Genomic DNA, 23,452 nt, shown 5'->3' on the forward strand with positions numbered 1-23,452 from the left:
CCGGGGGTTGAGGAGCTCACAATTCTGGCTCCCCTGGAGAGTAGCCTGAAAACTCTGGATGCTTTGTTGCCTCTGATAGGTGCCCCAGAGCAGCTCCTGCCCTCTGCTCTGCTCCCAGGGACTTTTCCAGGCTGAGCCCTGGCTCCCAGGCAGGGACTAGGGACCAGTAGGATTAGAGACACCAGGGGGGGCTTGCCCTCATTTGCTGAACTCTGCCCCAAACCACTTCTGCCTTATTTATTTTTTTTGCAACCCAGAGGGGGCCTGAAAGAATACTGAATCTTCTCTCCCTGCCCCTCTGAAAAAAACCCACTAGGCCTGCACAAGACACTTCCTATGTCAGGGCTGTCATCTCCCTCCAGGCAGGCCCCTAAGCTGGTGTCCAGCCCTCCAAGAAGTGGAACCCAGCAGTTCTCTGAAGTTTTGTAGGGGTTCTCATGGTGCCAGGGCCAATCCCTGCAAAGGCCCGGAGAGCAAAGGTATAACTCTCCATTTAAGTGAGAGCAGGGTTCCATCGGAAGAGCAAGTGGCTTTCCAAGAGCCCTGACCAAGGAAGGTGGCAGGTCAGATGAAAGTTACGGTCTGGGAAGTTGCTCCCAACCTCATCCTCCCATCTGTATGCCTGTGCTTTGGCCTAGGCACATCCCCACCCTCTTTACCGCCCTAATATGGGCCAGGGTAACAGACCATCATCCCAGGAGGGAGCACTTTGTATAAGCTATCCCAGGGAATTTTTCTGTTTTGCAGCTACTCAACAATCTTTTTCTTATTTTTTAAAAAATATATTTTTATTGATTTCAGAGAGGAAGGGAGAGGGAGAGTTAGAAACATCAATGATGAGAGAGATTCATTGATTGGCTCCCTCCTGCACACCCACACTGGGGATCGAGCCTGCAACCCGGGCATGTGCCCTGACTGGGAATTGAACCATGACCTCCTGGTTCATAGGTCGAAGCTCAACCACTAAGCCATGCTGGCCGGGCTCAACAATCTTTTTTGAACAAACATTCCTTATAATGTCCAGCCACAACCTGGGACTTAGAGCTTTCTAGCTATCATTGGATCTAGCTAGTGCCTTGTCATATAAACCCAATAGAGGTAAACCAGGAGTTACTGAACATATTAGTATAGGCTGGCTGGATAGACAGAATTATAGGGGGCTTCTCAACTTTACAGGTGGGAGGGCTCCTTTTAAACTATAACTTCTCTCCTGGTTTTTGATATGCTTCTCATTCTGAAAGTCTGATTGATAGGCAACTTTTCTAGCATGTCTGTGGTGGAAAGTAAGGGCCATGGCCACAGTAGCTGGGCCAGTGTGGTATTTTGTTCTGGCCACCGTCTGGATAGAATGTGTTGAAGCCAAGGGGTTCAGGGTGGGAGAAGCAACCTTGTCTCCAAAGAACCTGGGGTGATCTGTAGAAGAACATAGGCTGTCGGGCACTACTTCAAAGAGGAGACAAAGGGGGGCTGAGAAAGTTGCCAAAGTGGAAAGGCAAGTTGAGTAGAGAAGTGGGAGGTGTCCCTATGCAGGCTATGGGCAGCCAAGAGGCCCCTCCAATCCCGGAATGATCCAGGTTCTGAGGCCTAAGAGGACCGAGTAAGTGTTGGAGAATGAGGGAGAAACAGGGCTGGAAGGAAAGAGGCTGAGAGTACACGCTGGATGGCGTGGCCTGGGCATCCGTGGGCAACTCGAGAAGGGAAATTCCTGCCAAGTCAGGGAATGAGCCATTGGCAGAGACAGCATGGCTGTCATCAGGAGCAGTGATCTCAGCCTGCTGGCCCCGCCTGGCTGCAGCTCACCCGATGGGTAAGTTGAAGAGCAGGGATCCAGGTGGGGAAGGGCTGACAGGCTGGGGAACCACAACAAGGTCATTGGGAAGGGCAACCCGACTGACCTGGAGCCACAAAGGTCATTCAGGTGGCCCATGGCTCCCCAAGGTGAGGTTGGCACAAGATTTTCATCAAGGGGGTAGGTTTGCTTTGGCTACAACTCCCAGATCATGGGGCTGTGCTTAGTTCTGAGTGGTTGGGGAAGGTAGGAACTTATGGGATTCCCACAGGTCCTGGGTTCCAGGTCACTAGTAAGCATTAGGGCCAGTCACTGTGAGCTGGCCGGGACAGTGCTGTCCTCCCTCCCCACCCTTCCCAAGAGGAAGGCCTCTGCTCTGGCTCTTCTGTGTCTTGAGCCTTCAGCTTTGGTTTAAACCACAAACACTCATAGGAGGGATCCACCATTAGTCCTCCAAAGCTTCTGGCCTGGCCCTGTCAGACCTTCCCACTCTCTCACCCTGAGAGCTTGGTAAAGAAAACCAAAACGACGATGAATATGATACTGAAGGTAGCCAACTTCTATTGAGGGCTTACTACGTACCAGGCACTGCCATAGACATAGGTTACCTCATTCAATCCTCATCACAGCCTTGTGTCATAGGTTGTTTTTTTCTCTCACAGCAACAGTATTTTTAAAATATTTTTTTAATGATTTCAGAGAGGAAGGAAGAGGGAATGAGATAGAAACATCAATGATGAGACAGAATCATTGATGGCTGCCTCCTGCACACCCCCCACTGTGCCCTGACCTAGAATCAAACCGTGACCTCCTGGTTCATAGGTAAACCCTCAACCACTGAGCCATGGCAGCAGGGCACAACAACAGTATATTTAATAATCCCTAATTCAAAATTTTTCAAATGCCCCTCAACAGCAAAATGAATAAATACTTTGTGATATAGTTCCAAACGTTATACAATACAACAAAAATGAATGATTTGCAACTATCTGCAACAATGTAGATGAATCTCATTGTTTGTCAAAAGAAGCCAGACCTGAAGACATTTATAGCATAACATTCTATTGATATAAAACACAGAAAGAGATAAAGCTAATATATGCCCCAAGACAGTGGTACCAGTTTTGGGGAGTGAGGTAGGTTCTTATCGCCAATTTAAAAATAAGGAAAGTGAGGCTTAGAGAGTTTAATTGACTTGCCTAAAGATTCACAGCTGGAATAGGAACCCAGGTCAGTGGTTAGAGACCTCTGAATTCTTAGTAAAATGGGAAAGTGTGTGTGTGTATGTGTGTGTGTGTCCATTAGTGAGTTTCAAGGGCAAGATAAAGGAAACTTAGGGGACAGCTGGAACCTACCACAATTTTGATAGTAGAACTTCATAGACAAGAGGCCAGCAGAGACCTGTGTGTCTCCAGGATCTGGAATCCCCTGGGGAAAGTGTGCCCACTTAGAAAAGAAAAAAGTGCCAGGCCAGTGTGGCTCAGTGGTTGAGTGTCGACCTATGAACCAGGAGGTCACGGTTTGATTCCTCATCAGGGCACATGCCAATTGCAGGCTCCATCCCCAGTGTGGGCCATGCAGGAGGCAGCCAACCAATGATTCTCTCTCCCTCTCCCTTCCTGTCTGAAATCAATAAAAATATATTTTTAAAAAATAAAGAAAAAAATTGTTCTTGGTGCTTATTTCAGGGATTTGGCTATAGGTAGCCAAGAGGTCTCAAGGGCCAGTGCCCCACTGCAGCCCTTAGGGCTTTCCCTGGAAACCTATCATCGGCAGCTGCCTTCACAGGTGTCACCCACCACCATTGTGCCAAGGCCGATCTTTTCCTATCGCTGGGGAAGCAGGCAGATGCTGGTGGCTGAGCAGGTCCCTGAGCTGCAGGCCTTTGGCTACCCCTGCTCCTCAGAGGGCCCTCCTGCCCCTGGGGCCCTTTCAGCCTTGCAGTTTTCTGCCAAAGAGATGCCAGGGTTCAGGCTCTGTTGGCACCCCCATCCAGACTATGTAGAGCCATAAGGAGGGACAGTTGTCAGCGCCTCCCTCTTAGAGCCTCCTGTCTGTAGGACATGGTTGGGAGGCTTGTGTGGAGGCTGAATCAGGTTAAAGGAGAGGGTAAGGAGGGCGAAGAGGAAACGGGGGTTCAAGTGAATGTCTCAAGCAGAGCAGCCTGAGTTTGGACCAGAGGGGGCATGAGCTTTCTCCCAGCACCCCAATTCAGACTGTTTTTTTTTTTACCTGCTGTGGCAACCTTGCACCTCTCTCCCCCGCCCTTCCCCCATGCATATTCTTTTGACCTCTTCCACCAGGATAGGCTCGCCTTCTCTCAGAAGTCCCCCAAACTCTCCAGTCACCCCAAGCGCAGGATGCATTTGGCCAGAGATTCCCCGGGCTTTTGGAATTTGTTCCTGAATTGTATTCTCTGGGCATCTCCTGGCCTCATCACCCGCTCACCCCGCCCTCCCGCCGGGTCCGCACACAACAGGCGCTCAATAATCTAGAGTTCAGGGCTCCGGCCAAAGGCGTCGAGCAATTGGAGTGTACAGGCCAAGGGGGTTGGATAGAGCCATCCAGAGTCCCCGGAGAACGGAGTTCGCTCCGAGGCACTGTGTGGGGGCTTACCGCCGGGGCCAGGGCAGAGCTCGAGCTGAGCTCTCTGGGGGGAGCCCTGACCTCGCCGTCCCCTGGGGGCCTGCGAGCCGGGAGGGGAAGGAGAGGCCTCGCGGGCCCCTGGCACGGCTCCTCCTGCCGTGCTGGCGACAGCGGCGGGCCGGGGGTGGAGGGGCGCTGTTTCCACCACGACGCCTCCTCCCTCCCTCGCTCCCTCCCTCACCCCGCCCGCCCGCGGTCCCTCCCGTCGGTCCCTCCCTCCAGCTCTTCCCTCCCTCCCACCCAGCCTCCTTCGCGCCCGCCCCAGCCGCCGCCTGAGGGGACGTGTGTGGCTCTGGTGCAATTTCCCCTTTCGCTCGGTTGTCTCAGCGCAGGTCTCCGCTGGCTCGCGCCCCCTCCCCGGGCGCCCCCACCGGCCGCCTGGACCCTCCCGAGTCCACCCTGCCCCCCGGAGTCGTTTTCTCAGGGGCGCCGTGGGTTCACCTGGTATTTGCATCTCGCCCTCTAACTTGCCATTGGCGGCGCGACGTGTGGGAGAGCCCTGCGCCTTGCCCGCCCGGACCAGCCTGCCCCCGCGCCGAGGTGAGTCACGGGCGCGGGGCCGCGGGGGCAGGCGGACCCGGAGGAGAGGAGGGAAGGAAAGAGGGAGGCGGACGCTGGCCCCTGCGGCCGCGGGGACCGACCAGGCGCTGCGCTCAACTTCCACTTCTCCTTTCGCCGGCGCCGAGATCCCGGCGCCACTTGCCCGGCCCGGCTTCTCCAGGGAGAGGAAGGGCTGGCGGGGCTGGGGACCCGTGATCTCGGCCCCCGGAGCGGGGAGGGGAGCACGGCGACCTATCCCGGCTCGGCGACCGATCCCACTTCAGCTCAGGTACGTCGATGGCGCCGGTTCTTTGAGCCTTCGGAGACTTCGAAAAGTTTGTCCGAGGGCGGGAGCCAGAGCCCCGGGGCCCCCAGTGTCGGGGTTGGGGGCCCAGGGAAGGGGGGTAGAGCCTCAGCGTGTTGAGTCCCGCCCTTGCCTCGCCCCGCCGCGTGTGTTGTGGAACCCCGGGTCCCGATCCCAGGTTAAAATCGGAATCGATTTCCACTGGTGGGGTTGGGGGAGGGTCATTTTTCCTGCGCCCTGGGCAGCCCGGGTCCCTGGACGGGACCGATCGCGACAACAGGTCCCCCAAAAGCTGGGTGTCTGAGAGTGGGAGGTTGGGCGGGTCCGTGGCGGGGCTGTTAGATTGATCCAGCGGCCCATAGGGCTTCTGGGGCCAGGCGCCTTAGGGTAAAATACACACACACACACACACACACACACACACACACACACACGAATAATTGGATCGCCAAAATAGAGACCTCTTGGCGGGGGTGGGGGTGGGGGCCGGAGTTTGCGTGCGAGCCTCCCTGCAGCCTTCCCTCTCCCTCGTTCCCGCTCTCTGGCTCTCCCGCCTCTCAGTTCCTTCTTCTGCTGCCGGCCAGGGGACTCTGCAGGCACACAGCGCGGGATCCCCTGCCCACAGCGCCGTGCTTTTGGAGACTGCTGAGGCGATAGTGGCTTTATGAATTCCTGGTCCCTCCACCGCACCCAAACTCTGCCGTCCGGTTCCTCCCGACTGAGTTCAGGGACAGTGCAGTTCTGACCAGAATCACCTCCTGACCCCTTGGCACCTGGCTCAGCCTCGTTCTCCCAGGCTGCTCCCACCACCACCACACCCCAACCCTGGGATTTGATGGCCTTTTGATTCCTGCCCCCCATCCCTCTGCCTGAGATTGAGGCCTGTCTGGTCCTGCAGCTTCTTCTGGTTAATGTTTGACAGTTCATTGTGGCTAATCATTTTAATTAGCTCTTAAAATGGGGAGGAACAGTTAACCTTGGACTTCTCGATTTTTGCCTGGTGGGGCCTCAAATGGGAGGAGTGCTGGGGAGGTGGGGAGGTAGGAGCGGAAGTGAGGTCACCACCCCAGGGCCTGAGCCACTGCTGCTGGGCCCCAACAGCTGGTGGGCACGCCCATCAGGGACTCACCCCCTAAGAGCTGACCCCTGGCCTGAGTGCCAGGTGGGAGGGGGATGAAGGGAGCAGATCTAGCTCTCCCCTTTGGCCCTGAAAATGTCCAGGGAACACGTATGCCTGGCAAGAATGCAAACCCCTCCTCACAGTTAGTTACACAGGGTTTGGCCGGTTATAAGGCGCTTCCTACCATTAATTCAGTGGACCCAGAGCAGAAACAACTTAGCGGGGAGTTATCTTGGGACTGAATTAATCTGGAGACTTTCTATGGCCTGCTGCCGTGTGAGGAAGAGGCTGCCTTGCATGTGGTTGTCTCTGAGCCTGGGTTCAAAGGCTGGGATTTCTTGGGGGGGGAGGGGGCGTTGAGCAGGCTCCACGTTGCCACCCTCACCCAGCCTCCACTGTGAGCCTAAGGAGTGGCTTGTTTGCAACTATGTCTGGCATTCCTCCCACTGCTGCACTGTTTGCTCGGTGGTTGCTCAGGAACTGGCGCCCACCCATGGACAAGCTGGGGGCCTGAAACCCACCCTCCTCTTGCCTAAGGCTAAGAGGTGGCACAGTAGCTTCTGTCTCCTCTGTCCTATATTGGGACTTAAATATGAGGGTGCTGTGGTTTGTCGTTCATAGGCCCAATTGAAAGGATGTGCAAAATACCCCAACCTGCAAAATTCAGGGCTTTTGTCCCCTGAAACCACAGCCAGACGAATCCACAGCCAGACGAAGGCTGGGGGACTGTTTTCCCAGAGAAATCCCCGCTCCTAAGTTTGGCCCTGGGCCTCACCACCCTCCCAACTTTTTCATTTTCCTTCCAATCCCTAGAACCAAACTGTCTGGGTTTTAATCTAGCTTTCGTATTTACTAGCCATGTGATCACAGTCAATTATATACCTCAGTTTTCTCATCTGTCTAATGGGACCTACCTCACCAGGTTGTACCGATTATCAGAACAGTATGTGGCACAGACTAACATAATGATATTGTCAACACAGTGCCTAAAGCTCAGATTCAACTCAGCAAACATTTGCTGAGAGCTAGTCCCAGGACCAGGCATCAGTGGCAGTGAGGAAAATGTGGTGAAGAGGACACCACCCACCCGCTGTTGGGGCGTCTGGGTGAGGGTTGTGGGAGGGGTGGAGAGAGTGGCTGGGTCATCTATATAAATAACTGTAAGTCAAAGTCAGACTGGAATCCTTGAGCCGATGCTGGGAGCTAGGTACCCCTTTGCCTAGGGACCCTGGCTGAGTTCTGGTCTGGATGCCCCCCTCCCCCAGGCCTGTCCTGGAATTTGGGTGATTGATAAAGGGAGACCTTGTTCCCGCGTGGGCTGCAGCTGGCAAGCATTCAGTGGTATCATTTGTTGGGTTTCAGTGCAGGCTGACATTATTTAGGGCTACCCCCAAACATCCCTTAACCCAAGGAGTGGCAGGGTCCATGCCTGTCATACCCCTTGTACCTTCTGGAGGTTCCCCCCACGAGGTGGGAAGGGCCTTGAGCAGCCTCATCTCCTCGGGCTTGGGCCTGACCCCAAACGGGGCTTGGTTATCTCTCTGGGATTTCTAAACTGCAAAGAGGTTTCTGGCTTCACTGCCAATTTACTCCCTTTGTGGTTCTCAGACTGAAAACTAGTTCTGCAGGGGAGAAAGGAAACTCATCCACAGTACCCAGAATCCCATGGGCGCTTTCCTAGGTGTAAGGGGCTTTTCTCATCAACACCAACCTGCCTGCAAATCTCTGGCCGCTGAGCCTCTCGTGGCCTGTAATCGTGGCCTTGCCGCTAATGCCCTGTAGCCCGGGCCCCAGCGCTGGTTGCCAAGGAACTGCTGGTCGGGGAGCTTATGAGGGTTCTGACCTCATAGGGACTGCTGAGTTTCGATTCAACAGACATTTATTAACACCTACTGTGTGTCCAACCTGTGCTAGGTGCTGTGGAGTGGGGGTGCGCCAAGGAGACGGTGGGGGAGAGATGACTAAGACACTCAAAACCATCAGAAGCTAGGACAAACAGCCAGACTAGCGACAGTCAGGTGCTAATTGTGCTCCTCTGAGCAGGGGCCAGAGGCAGCCAGGGCTCTGAGGTCAACTGTGGCTGGAGGAGGGAGGGAAGGCTTTGTGAGGGATGAGCCTCAAGCTAGACCTTGAAGGGGGTGGGGCGGCGCGGGGAGAATTGACTAGGCAGAAAGGAGAGAAAAGACGCCTTGCTCTCTATTCCCTGGCCACAGACAGACCTTGGAAGCCTGGATAATTGTTTGGTAAATGCATGTCACATAAAAGACCAGGTCAGTCAGTGTGGGTGGCTCAGTGCAGACCCCAGTCGCCACTCTAGGAGGTATAAAGTGCCTGGCTCAGACCAGGAGCCCCGCCTGTATTGATAAGACACAAAGGATGGCCAGGCTTCCCTACCACCCACGCTGAGGGGATTTCATTTTGACACCACACCCCCCCACCCCAGACCCATACACATACACACACACACACACACACACACACACACACACACACACACACACATTCATACACATACATCCACACACACACACACACAGATCCATGACATACACACAGGCCCTGGTGAGAAGAAAGGGGAAAAGAGAGATAGGGGGCACCAGAGGAACAGGAAAACTGACATGTCACAGGTGTTCATGGCAGCCACAGGCTATTGGGTCCCACCTTCCCTAGGCTTCTGGGAGCTCTCTGGAAGCACAGGGGTTCAGGTGGGAGACAGTGATTTTCATTTTCTCATCCATCTGGGAACCAAAGGGTCTGGAGATTCCAACATATTCACCCAGACCACTGGGCAAGGGCGAGTGTTAGCCATATATTTGTTCTGTTGCTTTTGTGTCTCCCATGGCTGGGCATAGAGGAGAACTTTGCCCTTGTTAGGTTTAATTGGATATAAACACCTAGACACATACATGGCCCTCCAGACATCACTTTTCCTCTTTCACTGACCTCTTGTTCACATTCCCAGCACACTGAAACCTCACAGGGGCACACCAGAGTGCCCTGACTTCTTGGACAAGAAATTGTATCCTAAGGTGAGTTTCTTTGCAAAGAGACCCCAGCGTGCTCCCAGGGTAAGGAGGAGGGTCGGGCAGCAAGGAAAGATGTTTCATGCAGAGGGTCTTCAAGGGAAAGCTCCAGAACATTTTTCAGACAGACCAACATGAAGCAAGAAACTAAGCAGCTTGCCCATGTTGAGCAAACTTTTTCTTAGGTTTCCTCTCCCCCTCCTCCTCCTCCTCCTCCTCCTCCTCCTCCTCATCCTCCTCCTCCTTCTTCCTCTCTTTCTTCATTTGGCAGAAGAAAACAAACTAAAGTTTAATAACATTCATGCCTCCTGGAACACTGAGTAACTCACCAAAATGTTACAAGACATCATCTTAAATACTAAAGACAAAAGAGATGTTGAGGATCGAGAGTCAGTTATGGGAGGTTACCAGTAGAAGCACAGCAAACAAGGATAAGATTGGTATGCAGACTTAAGACCCTGCCTTCTTCATTGGTAGTAAAGGCAGGCCTGGTCCAGTCAGGGAGACATTCTTACAAATGGAGGTTTCCCCTACAAATGTAAATGTTCTTCACAAAGTGTAACTTCTAGTGGTTTTCCAGAGCTTCTCCCAAGTCTGACCTTTCTTCAAATTAACCAGTCTAAAATAACCAAAATCCCAAAGAGGCATATTTTGAGGTGGCAAACTCCACACTCCCCTTTGTCAATGTCAGAATTATCCAAACCTGTAGAGAATTTTTAAAAAATATTTTAATTGATTTTTAGAGAGAGAGGAAGGGGGAGGGAGAGAGAGAAAAAAAACATTGATGTGGAGTGAAACATCGATTGGCTGCCTCCTGCACACCTCCCACCGGGGACAGAACCTGAAACTGAGCCATGTGCCCTGACCAGGAATCAAACCGGCAACCTTTTGGTGTATGAGATGATGCCCAACTGAGCCACACTGACCAGGGAAAACCTGTAAAGAAGTTTTATGACTTTATTTGAGCCAAACTGATGACAATTTCCAGGAAGAATTTCTCAACAGATTGAGAAAATGCTCCAGAGAATGGCAGTTTTGTACCTTCTTTTATACATTTGATTAAAAGGAGGAGACATAAGGCACCTTACATGAAATCCATTGGAGGTTCCCATCTTCTTAGTGGATCACTTTCTTGTTCCAGTGCTGGCACTTCCTGCCTCACCTGCCCTTCCTGAAGCTTCCTTTCCTCTTCTACTCTATCCCCAAATCCTTCTCAAGAAGCGTATTATCGCCCGGCCGGCTTGGCTCAGTGGTTGAGTGTCAACCTATGAACCAGGAGGTCATGGGTAAGATTCCCGGTCAGGGCACATGCCTGGGTTTCGGGCTCCATCCCCAGTGTGTGGTGTGCAGGAGGCAGTCGGTCGATGATTCTCTCTCATCATTGATGTTTCTATCTCTCTCTCCCTCTCCCTCTCTGAAATATATATATATATATATATATATATTTTTTTTTTTTGAAAGCATACTGACTAGAGGCAGGAAAGAGCACAGGCCCTTTGCCTTCATATCCTAGACCTACCACTTACTGGCCATGTGACTGTGGACCACTCTGGGTCTCAGTGCCTACCTCACAGGGTTGGAGTCAGGATTAAAGGAGATAATGCACGTAAAGCCCTCAGCATGGTGTCTTGCACATAGTAACCTGCCAATATGTGCTAGCTGTTATTATTCCTGTGGCTACTGTTATTGTTGTTATCATTTCCCCTTCAACACACGCTTGACTTTGCCAGGCTCCAGGGATCAACTGCTTCTCTGGCAGTGCCAGCAGGGTATGCCGTATACAGTCCTATAACCATTTTCCAGATCTTCCTGCTAACTTTTTGTTAACATTCCCATCACACAGGATAAGGAGGCCATGTGAAAGAAGTGTGTGTGTGTGTGTGTGTGTGTGTGTGTGTGTGTTTGTAGACTGAAACTTGTCTTTAATATTTTATTAACGTTGCCATCTTCAGCTCAGCTGGCATGGCTCAGTGGTTGAGCATCGACCTATGAACCAGGAGGTCACGGTTCGATTCCCGGTCAGAGCACATTCCCGGGTTGCAGGCTGAATCCCAGGTATGGGGCGTGCAGGAAGCAGCTGATCAATGATTTTTCTCTCATCATTGATGTCTCTGTTTCTTTCCCTCTCCCTTCCTTTCTGAAATCAATAAAAATATATTTTTTAAAAAACATTGCTATATTCATCTCTTTACCAGTTTTATCTTGGGTATCATTCACTGCAAGAATCAGAGTAAGTTAGTTCCTTTGAGAGCAGGCCTCACATTCCACCCCTAGTGAGTATTTAGCAATCATCAGTTTGTTGTTTTGACACTAATGAATGTAGAATTCTGGGAGCCCACTGGCCAACACTGCTCACTTCTCCCTCCTTTTGCTAGAATAGATAGTGGGTCCATTCTAGACCAATGCCCAGAGGCCTGGAGTTAGAACTGGGGCACTGCCTTTGCCCAGAAGACTTCCTAGTGGGCTGGGCCATTCCAGTTCCAAAGGCCTACCAGAAAGTAACTTGGAGGTTCCATCTGCTATCAAATGGGTTGTGTTTGCTTGAGGAGCCTGTGGCCACCCACAGGGCCAGGAGGCCCAGGACAAACTGGATCACCCTTGGACCACCCCTGAAACCACTTCATTTAGTCCCTTGGTCCAGCCCCTCAGATTAGAATTGCTAGGCCTCAGGGGATGGGAGAGTGGGCAATTAGTCTTAATCTCTCCAAATTCCTGATGACTTGATAACAAGGAGGTACTTAGACATACATTTAAGAGATAATTCATCTTTTTCCCATAATGCCCTCAGAGGATAAGAGAGGCTAGTTCAGCTTTGCTGATTCTTTTAGAAACACAGAAAACACCTGCCTCATTAGGTGACCACTTCCTTGGCACCATGCTAATCTTAATACACATGCACGCACGCACGCACGCACGCATGCATGCACGCACTCACACACAAGTACTGCTCCCTGCTCTGAAGGATCTAAACCCAAATCTAGAGCTGTAGCAATGCATATGCATGTAGCCCCTCATCAGGCGGGAGCTGAAGTGCCAACCAGCCTATGTCATTTTAAGATTTGTAGACTGGTTGGGTGATGGTGGGGCCCATGGCTTATCTAGAGGAAGGTCATTCTCCATCCTCAGCTTCACTGAGGAAAGCGTCCTGGAGGTGAGACGGCAGATGGCTTTTCAAAATAGGAACATGAGCATTGGCTGTGCTATAAGGATATTCCAGGCTAGGTGGGACAATAACACTGGCGTGAGAGTGAACAAAAGATGAAACAGCACATTGCCCTAGCCAGTTTGGCTCAGTGGATAGAGTGTCGGCCTGCGGACTGAAGGGTCCCTGGTTCTACTCCGGCCAAGGGCACATGCCCAGGTTGCAGGTTCAAGCCCCTGCAGCTGATTAATGATTCCCTCTCATCACTGATGTTTCTATCTCTCTCTCCCTCTACCGTCTCTGAAATCAATAAAAATACATTACCAAAAAAATTTTTTAAAAAAGATAAAACAGCCGAAACCGGTTTGGCTCAGTGGATAGAGCATCGGCCTGAGGACTGAAAGGTCCCAGGTTCGATTCCGGTCAAGGGCATGTGCCTGGGTTGCGGGCATATCACCAGTAGGAGATGTGCAGGAGGCGGCTGATTGATGTTTCTCTCTAGTTGATGTTTCTAACTCTCTATCTCTCTCCCTTCCTCTCTGTAAAAAATCAATAAAATGTATTTAAAAAAAATAATAAAAATAAAAAAGATAAAACAGCACAAACCCACTAGAATCAGCACACCCAGTAAGTCCCAAGGTTCGGAATTTATCTTTACTGGTGGCACCAAAGAATGTGTTTTCTAAGAGAGCATTGGTGTTCTTGCTTCTTTTTGTCTCTACTGTTGTTACAGAATAAAATTCTACATTGTTAAATTACATAGTAATTTAATTATGTTACATAGTGATGTGACTTAGTAAAATTACAGACTGCTCTTGTTATTGTATCCATCTGGGGAATGGAACTTTTTATTTAACAGCTTTATTGAGGTAATGTTGACATACAAGAAACTGCACATATATAAAGTGTGCAATTTGACATATGTAGATACTCATGAAACCATCACCCCTCAAAGTTTCCTTGTGCACCTTTGCCAGCCCTTGTTCTCATCCTGAGCAACCACTTATTTTCTTTCTGTCACTATTGATTAGTATGCATTTTCTTTTTTAATTGAAATATATTTGGCATATAATATTGTGTAAATTTAAGGTGTATAACATGTTTATTTGATACATTCATATATGGGATATCGTTGCTGTTGTGATAGCACTTCTATCACTTTACATAATTATCCTTTCTTTTTAGTGATTGGAGTAATTGAGATTAAGTCGATTAGCAAGTTTGATGATTATAATACACTAGAGGCCCAGTGCACAAATTCATGCATGGGTGGGGTCTCTTGGCCTGGCTGGCAATTAGGGCTGATGGGGGCCATTGGGGCTGGCAGGCTCGGGGGAGGGGCCACAGGAGGTTGTCCGGCTGGGGGAGGTTGGCTGTGGGAGTGCACTGACCACCAGGGGGCAGCTCCTGCATTGAGCGTCTGCCCCCTGGTGGTCAGTGGGCATCATAGCAACCGATCAACCAGTCATTCGGTCATTCAGTCATTTGGTTGTTTGGTTGCTTAGGCTTTTATATATATAGATTATTGTTGTCCTATATTCACTATACTGTGCACTAGAGCTCTAGGGCTTATTTACTACTCATTGTAATAGTTTGCATTCTCTAAAGTTTTACACAAATGGAATCATATAGCATGTACTCTCATTTTGTGTGGCTTCTACCCTCCAGTATATTTAAGACTCATCCATGTTGTTATATACATTAGTATTTCATTCCTTTTTACTGCTAAGTAGCATTCCATTGTTTCTTTATGCATCAGTTGAACATTTCGTGCCACTCCCCCTGCCCCAGTTTTTGGTGATACAGTGGGGCCTTGACTTATGAGTGTCCCGACTAACGAGTTTTTCGAGATATGAGCCGTCTCTCAGCCAATTTTTTGCTTTGAGTTGCGAGCTAAAATTCGGGTTATGAGCCAGCTTCAGATACCCCATGGCTAGTTGGTGCAGCGAATGTCACAGTGAACACCACAACATCAGCCCAGCATCACGTGTCTCACTTGTTCACTTTTTGATTTGACATACGAATAATTTGAGTTACGAGCTCCATCACGGAACCAATTAAACTCGTAAGTTAAGGCCCCACTGTACAAACAAAGCTGCTATGAACATCTGTGTACAGGTTTTTGTGTGACCATATATATTCTTTTCTCTTGGTTACATACCTGGAAGTTTAATGGCTGAATCATACAGTATTTGTAGATTCAACTTTTTTAAAAGGTAATTTAAATATGTTTTTATTGATTTTAGAGAAAGAGGAAGGGAGAGGGATAAAAAGATAGATAGAAACATCCATCAGCTGCCTCTTGCACTGCCCCTCCCCCCCAACTAGAGATCAAGCCCTGACAGAGAATTGAACCAGTGACCTTAGTTCATAGGTTGACGCTCAACCACTGAGCCTCACCAGCCAGGCTATAGGTTTAACCTTTAAAGGAACTATGAAACTGTTTTACAAAGTGGCTGTACCATTTTACATTCCCACCAGCAGTATATGAGATTTGCAATTACTCTGTATTGTCTCCAAAACTTGGCGTGGGCAGTCTTTTTAGCTTTAGCCATTCTAACAGGTATGCAGTGGTATCTCATTGTGGTTTTAATTTGTATTTCCCTAATGACTGAGAATGTTGAACATCTTTTCATGTACATATCTGTCACCCATATATCTCTTTGGTGAGGTGTCCATTCAAATCTTTTGCCCATTGGAAATTGATTTGTTTTTTTGTGTTTTTTTTTTTGTAGTTGAGTTTTGAGAGTACTTTATATATTCTGGATACAAGACCTTTATCAGATACATGCTTTGCAAAGATTTTCTCCAAGACTGTAGCTCATCTTTTCATTCTCTTCACAGTGTCTTCTGAAGAGTGGAAGATTTTAATTTTGATAAAGTCCAACTAATCAATTTACTTTTATGGATCATGCTTTTAGTGTTGTATCTAAGAATTTTTCACCTAGCCCTAGGTCACAAATTTCTTAACTTTAAAAAAAATTTCAATTACAGTTGATATTCAATATTATTGTATATTAGTTTCAGGTGTACAGCATAGTGGATATATATATATATATTTTTTTTTACTAAGTGATCCCCCATAAATCTAGCACCCACTTGGCACCATACATAGTTATTACAATATTATTGACTATATTCCCTATGTTGTATTTTACGTCCCTTTTTAATTTGCATTTTTTAATCCCTTATCTTTTCACCCAGCTCCCCAAGCTCTCCTCCCTCAGGCAACCATCAATTTGTTCTCTGTATCTGAGTCTGTTTCTGTTTTGTTTGTTCATGTTTTTGTTTTTTAGATTCCACATGTAAGTGAAATCATTCTTGTCTGTCTCTGTCTGACTTATTTCATTTAGCATAATAGCCTCTAGGTCAGTGGTTCTTAACCTTCCTAATGCCACGACCCTTTAATACAGTTCCTCATGTTGTGGTGACCCCCAACCATAAAATTATTTTTGTTGCTACTTCATAACTGTAATTTTGCTACTGTTATGAATTGTAATGTAAATATATGATATGCAGGATGTATTTTCATTGTTACAAATTGAACATAATTAAAGAATTGTGATTAATCACAAAAACAATATGTAATTATATATGTGTTTTCTGATGGTCTTAGGCGACCCCTGTGAAAGGGTCATTCAACCCCCAAAGGGGTCGCGACCCACAGGTTGAGAACCGCTGCTCTAGGTCCATCTATGCTGCCCCAAATGGTAAGATTTCATTCTTTTTTAAGGCTAATATTCCATTGTATATATACCAGCACTTTTAAAAAATAGTTTGTTGATTTTGAGAGAGAGAGGAAGGGAGAACAGAGAAACATCATTGTGAGAGCACAACATCCATTGGCTGCCTCCTGTATGCCCCCTACTGGGGATCAAGCCTGCAACCTAGGCATGTGTCCTGACCAGGAATCAAACCAGCAACCTCTCAGTGCATGGGACAACTCCCAACCCAATGAGTCTCACTGGCCAGGGCATATACCACTACTTTTTAAAATATATATATATTTTTATTGATTTCAGAGGGGAAGGGAGAGGGAGAGAGAGATAGAAACATCAATGATGAGGGAGAGCATTGATCAACTGCCTCCTGCATGCCCCCCACTGGGGATTGAGCCTGCAACCCAGGCATGCACCCTTGACCAGAATCTAACCCCGGACCCTTCAGTCCGAAGGTTGTTGCTCTATCCACTAAGTCAAACCAGCTAGTGCTGGTTCCATAAATTTTATAATTACTTGTTCTAGTTGTTTTTTTTAAATGCCATTGTTATTTTGATAGGGATTGCACTAAATCTTTAGATGCTTTGGGTAGTATGGACATTTTAATTATGTTTATTCTTCCTATCTATGAACACAGTGTATGCTTCCATTTATTTGTATCTTCTTCACTTTCTTTCTTCAGTGCTTTACATTTTTCCGAGTGCAGTTCTTTTACTTTCTTGGTTAAATTTATTCCCAGGTATTTTATTTATTTGATGCCATTTTAAATATGATTATTTTCTTAATTTCTGTTTTGTCATTGGTGTATAAAAATGCAACCAATTCATGAATATTAATTTTGTATCCTGCTACTTTGCTGAATTCATCTATCAGTTCTAATAGTGTTCTGATGGATGAATATTTTGTCTAATGTTTTCTTTGAGCAGTTTTATAATTTTAGGCTTTACATTTTGGTCTTTGATCCATTTCAAGTTAATTTTTCTGTATGGTGAGAAGTGTGGATCCAAATCCATTTTTTTTTTAACATATAAATACCCAGTTTTTCCAGTACCATTTGTTGAAAACACTATCATTATTCTACTGCAGTTGTCCTTATACTGGTATATGTGGACTTATTTCTGGACTCTATATTCTGTTTCTTTTGTTGTTGCTGTTAACCCTCATCCGAGGATATTTTTCCATTGATTTTTAGAGAGAGTGAAAGGAAGGGGGAGAGAGAAACATTGATGTAAGAGAGACACATTGATTGGTTGCTTCCCGAATGCGCCTGGACCAGGGCCAGGGATTGAGCCTGCAACCGAAGTACATGCTCTTGACTGGAATCAAATCTGGGACCCTTCAGTCTGCGGGCCAATGCTTTCTCCACTGAGCTAAACTGGCTAGGGCTCTATATTCTGTGTCATTGATTGATCTATTTGTTTATCTTTATGCCAATACCAATTGTTTTGATTACTGTAGCTTTATAGTCATTCTTATAATCAGGTAGCATTTGCCCTTCGATTCTGTTCTTTTACAAAGATGTTTTTGCCTATTTAAAGTCATTTAAAATTTCATATGAATTTGAGAATTAGATTGTCAATATCATCTCTTTTTTATACTTGAATTTATCCTGTTTACATGAATAACTGCAACAGATACACTTGGCTATGCTTTTGTGATCTTATTTTATAATCATGGATGAACCTGATGTTATTGTCATTTTAGAAGATACTTAATCTTTTCATTTGTATGATTCAGCTAAAAAAAGTTCCTTAACTTTACTATGCATTTGAAAAATAGGACTATTTATTTGCCCTTCACTTACAACCCATTTTTTTGTAATGCACCAAACTAATATATATGGCCCTTTGTAAATATCTGAATATTATATCTGTAAACAACTGATTGGATGTGTTCTAAGTTATAGTTATATATCTTGCTCCAGACACCCTTTTATTTTTTAATTTTTTAAATTACTTATGTCTTATTCCCATTTCCTTACTCTCCTCCCCGTTGGCTTGTTCCTTATATCTATGGGTCTGTTTGTTTTATCAATTTTTTTAATTCCACATATAAGTGAAATTATACAGTATTTGTCTGCCTTTTTTCACTTAGTATATCTTCTAGGTCCACCCATGTTGTTGCAAATGGCAAGATTTCATTCTTATTTATTGCCGAATAATATTCCAATGTGTGTGTGTGTGCATGTGTGTGTGTGTGTGTGTGTGTGTATTACCCATTCATCTATTGATGGACATCTAGGTTTCTTCCATATCTTGGCTATTACTATTACTAGTAACACTGTAATGAATATATCTTTCAAATTAGCTTTTTTTGTTGTTGTTTTCTTTGCATAAATACCCAGAAGTGGAATTGCTGGATCCTATGGCAGCTCTATTTTTAATTTTTTGAGGAATGTCCATACTGTTTTCCATAGTGGCCGCACTAATTTACAATCCCACCAACAGAGTAGAAGAAGAACCAATTTTTGGTGAACGGTCCATGATTATCTGCTCCATACATCATTTTATAGACGCCAGTCCCTTTTCAACCTTATCTGTCTAGACAACAAAAGGCCTCTTTTTTTAAAAAAGGTTGTCTGCACACCCAATTCTCTTGAATCATTTTAGCTCTTAAAATGGATCCGGCATTATGAAGTCTGTCCCAAGGGTCTAGTGATCAGACCAGCACCCAATATTCCTGGGGTCAAGTCAATGGTTTTATACAAAAGGACCATGCTTTAATGATGACTTGATGGACCATTAACTTCTTTCTCAATGCTTCTTGGAATAAATTACTCTAGCTGGTATGTGTTTCCCCTAACAGAGGCCTGGAAACCATTGGCCCCTAGCTCTATTCCTATCCCCAGACTGTATCTATCAGGACCTAGAGCAGTGGTTCTCAACCTTCTGGCTCTTTAAATGCAATTCCTCATGTTGTTACCCAACCATAAAATTATTTTCGTTGCTACTTCATAACTGTAATGTTGCTACTGTTATGAATCATAATGTAAATATCTGATATGCAGGATGGTCTTAGGCGACCCCTGTGAAAGGGTCGTTCAACCGCCAAAGGGGCCGCAACCCACAAGTTGAGAACCGCTGACCTAGAGTCTGTTTTCTAGAGATCTTACTTAGCCTAAGAATTTACATGGACTTAATTCGTGAATGTCCAGATCTGTGTTAGAGTCAGAAGATGAGATAGGCTTTAATCCCACGGATTTTACTGCCTGTTGGGGAAAAAAGACATACACAAGAATTAAAAAACAATTCAAAACCTGTAGGATTAAGAGATTTTGTGGTGGGATTTAAGGGCTATGGGGGTTTAGAGAATGGGGCTCCATGGGTGTGGACTCTAGTTATCAGGGTGTGATCAGTTCCATTGGTTTGGGGAACTTGGTTGGGACCTTGCTGGATGGGCACTATTTGATTAAGCAAAACAGAGCAGCAAGGGCATGGCAGGCCTGAGAAACTCTGTGAATGAGCCTGGAATGTTCCCTCAGGGGACCATGAGGAGACCACTGGGCTTGAAGCCCAGGCTTGAGTTGGGAAATCATGGGAAACAAGGCTGAGTAGGTAGGGTGGGGTCAGACTGTGAAAGACCTTTGGAAACCAAGCAGATGAGTTTGGACTCTAAAGCTCTGCCTGGTGTGGCCACAGCCATAGATCTAAATGTGTGCCCTGGAGTAGGAGTTGGCATCAGCTCAAAGGCTGAGGGAGGAGCTAGGAGGGGCAGGGCCATGACTGGAACTTAATCTTCCTCACACCCAGGCAAGTGGGCTTTCTGCACCAAGCCTAGTTGGTAACTTTGTCAAAGGCTCTCACATCCACTCTGTTCAGCTCCCTAACAGAGACCAAAGGCCAGGAGTGCGGGGTGGGGTGGGGTAGGGGGGGTGATGCTGAAGACCAGCTTGCTCCTTGGCTGATGGTGTAACCAGGGGCAGAGCCATTGAGAGACACCCCTGAATCACTGTCCACAGGTCTGCTCCACTGTTGCCTGGGAGCCACTCCTTAGGCTAAAGCAAGGCAACTCCAGATGGCCTTTTCAAATGAAATTGTGTTAAGGAGAAAGGTGACACATTAACCCATTAACACATGAACATTAAGTGGTTTATACATCTGAGCAGTGGGAAAATCATTCCTGGGGAGATGAGATGGAGACCTGTGGAAGCCCTGATTGCAACTAGGGTCAGTAAGCTTGAGAGGAGTTCTGGATAGCATGAGATCTATAGTGGAGAGGGAGGAGGGGAACCCAAGGCTGTGAGAGCCATGTGACATAGCATGCCTGTGGTTACATAGCCCATTAATGGCAAAATTGTCTGAGCAGACTTTTTCCAAACTTTCCCACCCAAAGGCCCCAAACTATTCAATTGTATGCTTTTACACAGTCTCATCAAATTTCTCTGAAGTAGGACATTTTATCTTAAGTGTGAATGCTGCAATCTACTGCTTAAATGTATTTTAATTGATTTATAAGTGAACAAAATGAAAGCCCCTGGAAGATGAGCCTGGTTTGGGCAGTGGCTTTGATTCCTGCACTGGGGCCTGTCAGCTTTAGCAGGCCCCTGTGGGACCTGCCGGTGGACAGGTCAGAACTTGAACTATCAGGATCTTAGCCCAAGTGCTGGAAGGGAAATCCATCACCTGCAGCATGTTCATTTGCCTACTGTCCCCAGCCCCTCCCCCTCCTTGGTTCAAATCTAAGCCTTGTGTTCTGGGAGAAAGTTGTTGAACTCGCTCAGTAGATAGCTCTGGCCTCAGCCTTTGGGTGGCTGTGCAGATCCCAGGGTGGAAGGGAGACAGCATGGGACCCATGAGGTTCTGAAGGCTGGGCATGGATTGGTGGAGGCCATGCCCAAGGACTCCCCAGCTTTTCCTCCCCCAGCACACAGCCTGCAGGCCCTCATTCCACCCCACGTTTAGCCTTCCAGCCTACCACTGCCCTCCCCCTCACCTCTTAGTGACTGAAAACAAAAGAGCCAAGGAAGCACTCCAGGCCAGAGAGCCTCCTCAGCAGCCTAAACACCTCATTTTTGTCCCAATAGCCTGCAGACAGAGACACTATAGAAAAAAACAAAGCATGCTGTCCTCCAGTTTGGGTGGCAAGGTACATAAAGCACTATGAACTTACAGGTTTCAGTAGTGAGCCTTCATTCACGCCACCCCCCTGCCTGTACAGGAGGGGGCCTCTCCAGATTACAGTGCCTGTAGTGACGAAACCACAGCAGGTAGTGCCCTGGGCAGGCTGGCGGGGCGGGGCAGCCAGCAGGGTGAGGCCCAGATTCCCCAGGCTGATAAGGCAGGCTGTAAACACCCAGCGAGGGGAGGGGGCAGAGGGCAGGCGACCAGATGGCAGGAGAAGGAGGGAACCGGAGGCCCGGCCTAGCCGCAGGAAGTGGGGCTTGATGTGGAAACATCCTGTCCAGCGGGGGCTAGACCAGTAGCCATCAGTGATCACTCCCTCCTCTGCAGAGGCAAGCTCAGCACAAGGTGGGGCTGCCTGGGCTCCTGGCCAAGAACCTGGTTCCTGACATCTCTAAAGGACGAGATCAATGGGTCTCTATTATAGGTGATTCTCACACTTAGTACTGCTCCAAGGAAATCAGGACTAAGCTACCCCCCATGGAGAAAGGCAGCAGTAGAGGCCTGGCCAATGTAACTCGATGATTAGAGCATCTGCCTGTGCACCGAAAGGGTCAGGGGTTCGGTTCCAGGGCATGTCCGTGAGTGAGTTGAAGGTTTGACCCCCAGCCCTGGATGGGGCGTGTGTGGGATGCAACCAATCTCGCTCTCTCTCTTTCTTCTCCCCCTTTCACTCTAAAAATCAATGAAAAAAAATATCCTTGGATGAGGATTAACAAAAAACAACAAAAGAAAGGCAGCAGTAGAATTGTCTGAGAGAATTTGACTGCCACAGGAGGGTCCTGGTCATCACTAGCAGTGAGGAGCATCGATTGGAACACCTGATTGTGTCCAGGGCTGCCTGCAGCCCTCGGAGAACCATATAGCTGACATGCCATTTTATTCCATCTTGCAGTGCTTTTATAATTAGCATCTCAGAGCTGACAGAGCCTTTTGCAAGGGATCACCAAACTCATCTGCTTTACTCTCCACATGGGGACACTGGGATCCAGAGAGGGGCCTGGTCACGCTCATGGCAGGCCTTAGTTAAAACCTAGAGCATTTTCCACTGCCTACCCTGTTGCTTTAGGTCCAGCTGCCAACCCTCACGCATAGGGCTGGCCCTGCCTTGCACAATCGCTGAACCTCAGCAGTTATCCTTGCGTAGGGTTATGGTGAGGCTCGTGGGAGGAGAGAGCCACAGAGACATAATTCAGAAGACCTGGAGTCCGGCCTGAGCTGCTCCATCACGTCAACTTGTGTGTGGCCTTGAGGGAGCTGCTACCCCTCTCTGGGTCTTGTTTTTTGTCTGTGTTTTTTATTACAGCTTTATTAGATATAGTTCAATGGCATATAATTCACCCAATTAAAGTACACGATTCAGTGGCTTTTAGTATACTCACAGAGTTGTATATTCATCACCACAATCCATTTTAGAATATTTTTATCACCCCATAAAGGAACTGTACCCATTAGCAGTCACTCCCCCTTTCCCTACAACCTCTGGGCCTCAGTTTTGAAGAGTCATTTGCTATAGAGGTGTGGGGTTTTTTTTGTTTGTTTTTTTTGTTTTGTGTGTTTTATTGGGGGGGGGGGGGAAATCCCAGCGGTATTGTTCAGGCAGATGGGCTAACCCAGCTTACTGAGAACTTAGATATGAAAAGACCCCACCATAGAGAAGAATAGAGTGGATCCAGTGGTAAGCCCTTGAGGAGCTCAGGTCTGACTTTCCATAAATATTTGAATGAGCATATGAACCAACACCCTGAGATAAGAACTCAGACTTACATATATGTCAGCCGAGAGCAAGTGTATATTTATGGGGCAGGGACCATGCCATGGCCACTCTGGAGCCAGGAACTCTCTGGAAACAGTAGGCCCTTGAGGTACAGGAATCGCATCAGTTTCCTTCATACCAGAGCTGGAAGCCTCCTGCTCCACAATACCCTTCCTCCACAGCTGGCCACAGGGGCTCAACTTGTCACCATTTGGGTACAGACTTGGCCCAGGAAATTAGGATTCGGTTATCATATGGAGCTTTGGTTGAGACTGAGGTCCCAAGGGGGATGA

The 23,452-nt window shown here is 47.6% G+C and overlaps 1 protein-coding gene across 7 annotated transcripts in view; it reads left to right on the forward strand.

The window, feature by feature from the left end:
• The first annotated feature begins 4,688 nt into the window (after window positions 1–4,688).
• ELF4 (E74 like ETS transcription factor 4) overlaps window positions 4,689–23,452 on the forward strand; it is a 46,374-nt gene continuing 27,610 nt past the window's right edge. For 2 of the 7 annotated variants that reach the window (XM_059679537.1, XM_059679538.1), the window contains exons 1-2: window positions 4,996–5,264; window positions 11,375–11,477. The gene's annotated coding sequence lies outside the window, so the exon portion shown is untranslated. Of the gene's footprint in view, window positions 4,976–4,995; window positions 5,265–11,374; window positions 11,478–23,452 lie in introns of those variants that run through there. The other 5 variants (XM_059679535.1, XM_059679534.1, XM_059679536.1 and 2 more) reach the window with 3 other exon arrangements.

Source organism: Myotis daubentonii, chromosome X (assembly GCF_963259705.1).
Source record: "Myotis daubentonii chromosome X, mMyoDau2.1, whole genome shotgun sequence".
NCBI lineage: Eukaryota > Metazoa > Chordata > Mammalia > Chiroptera > Vespertilionidae > Myotis > Myotis daubentonii.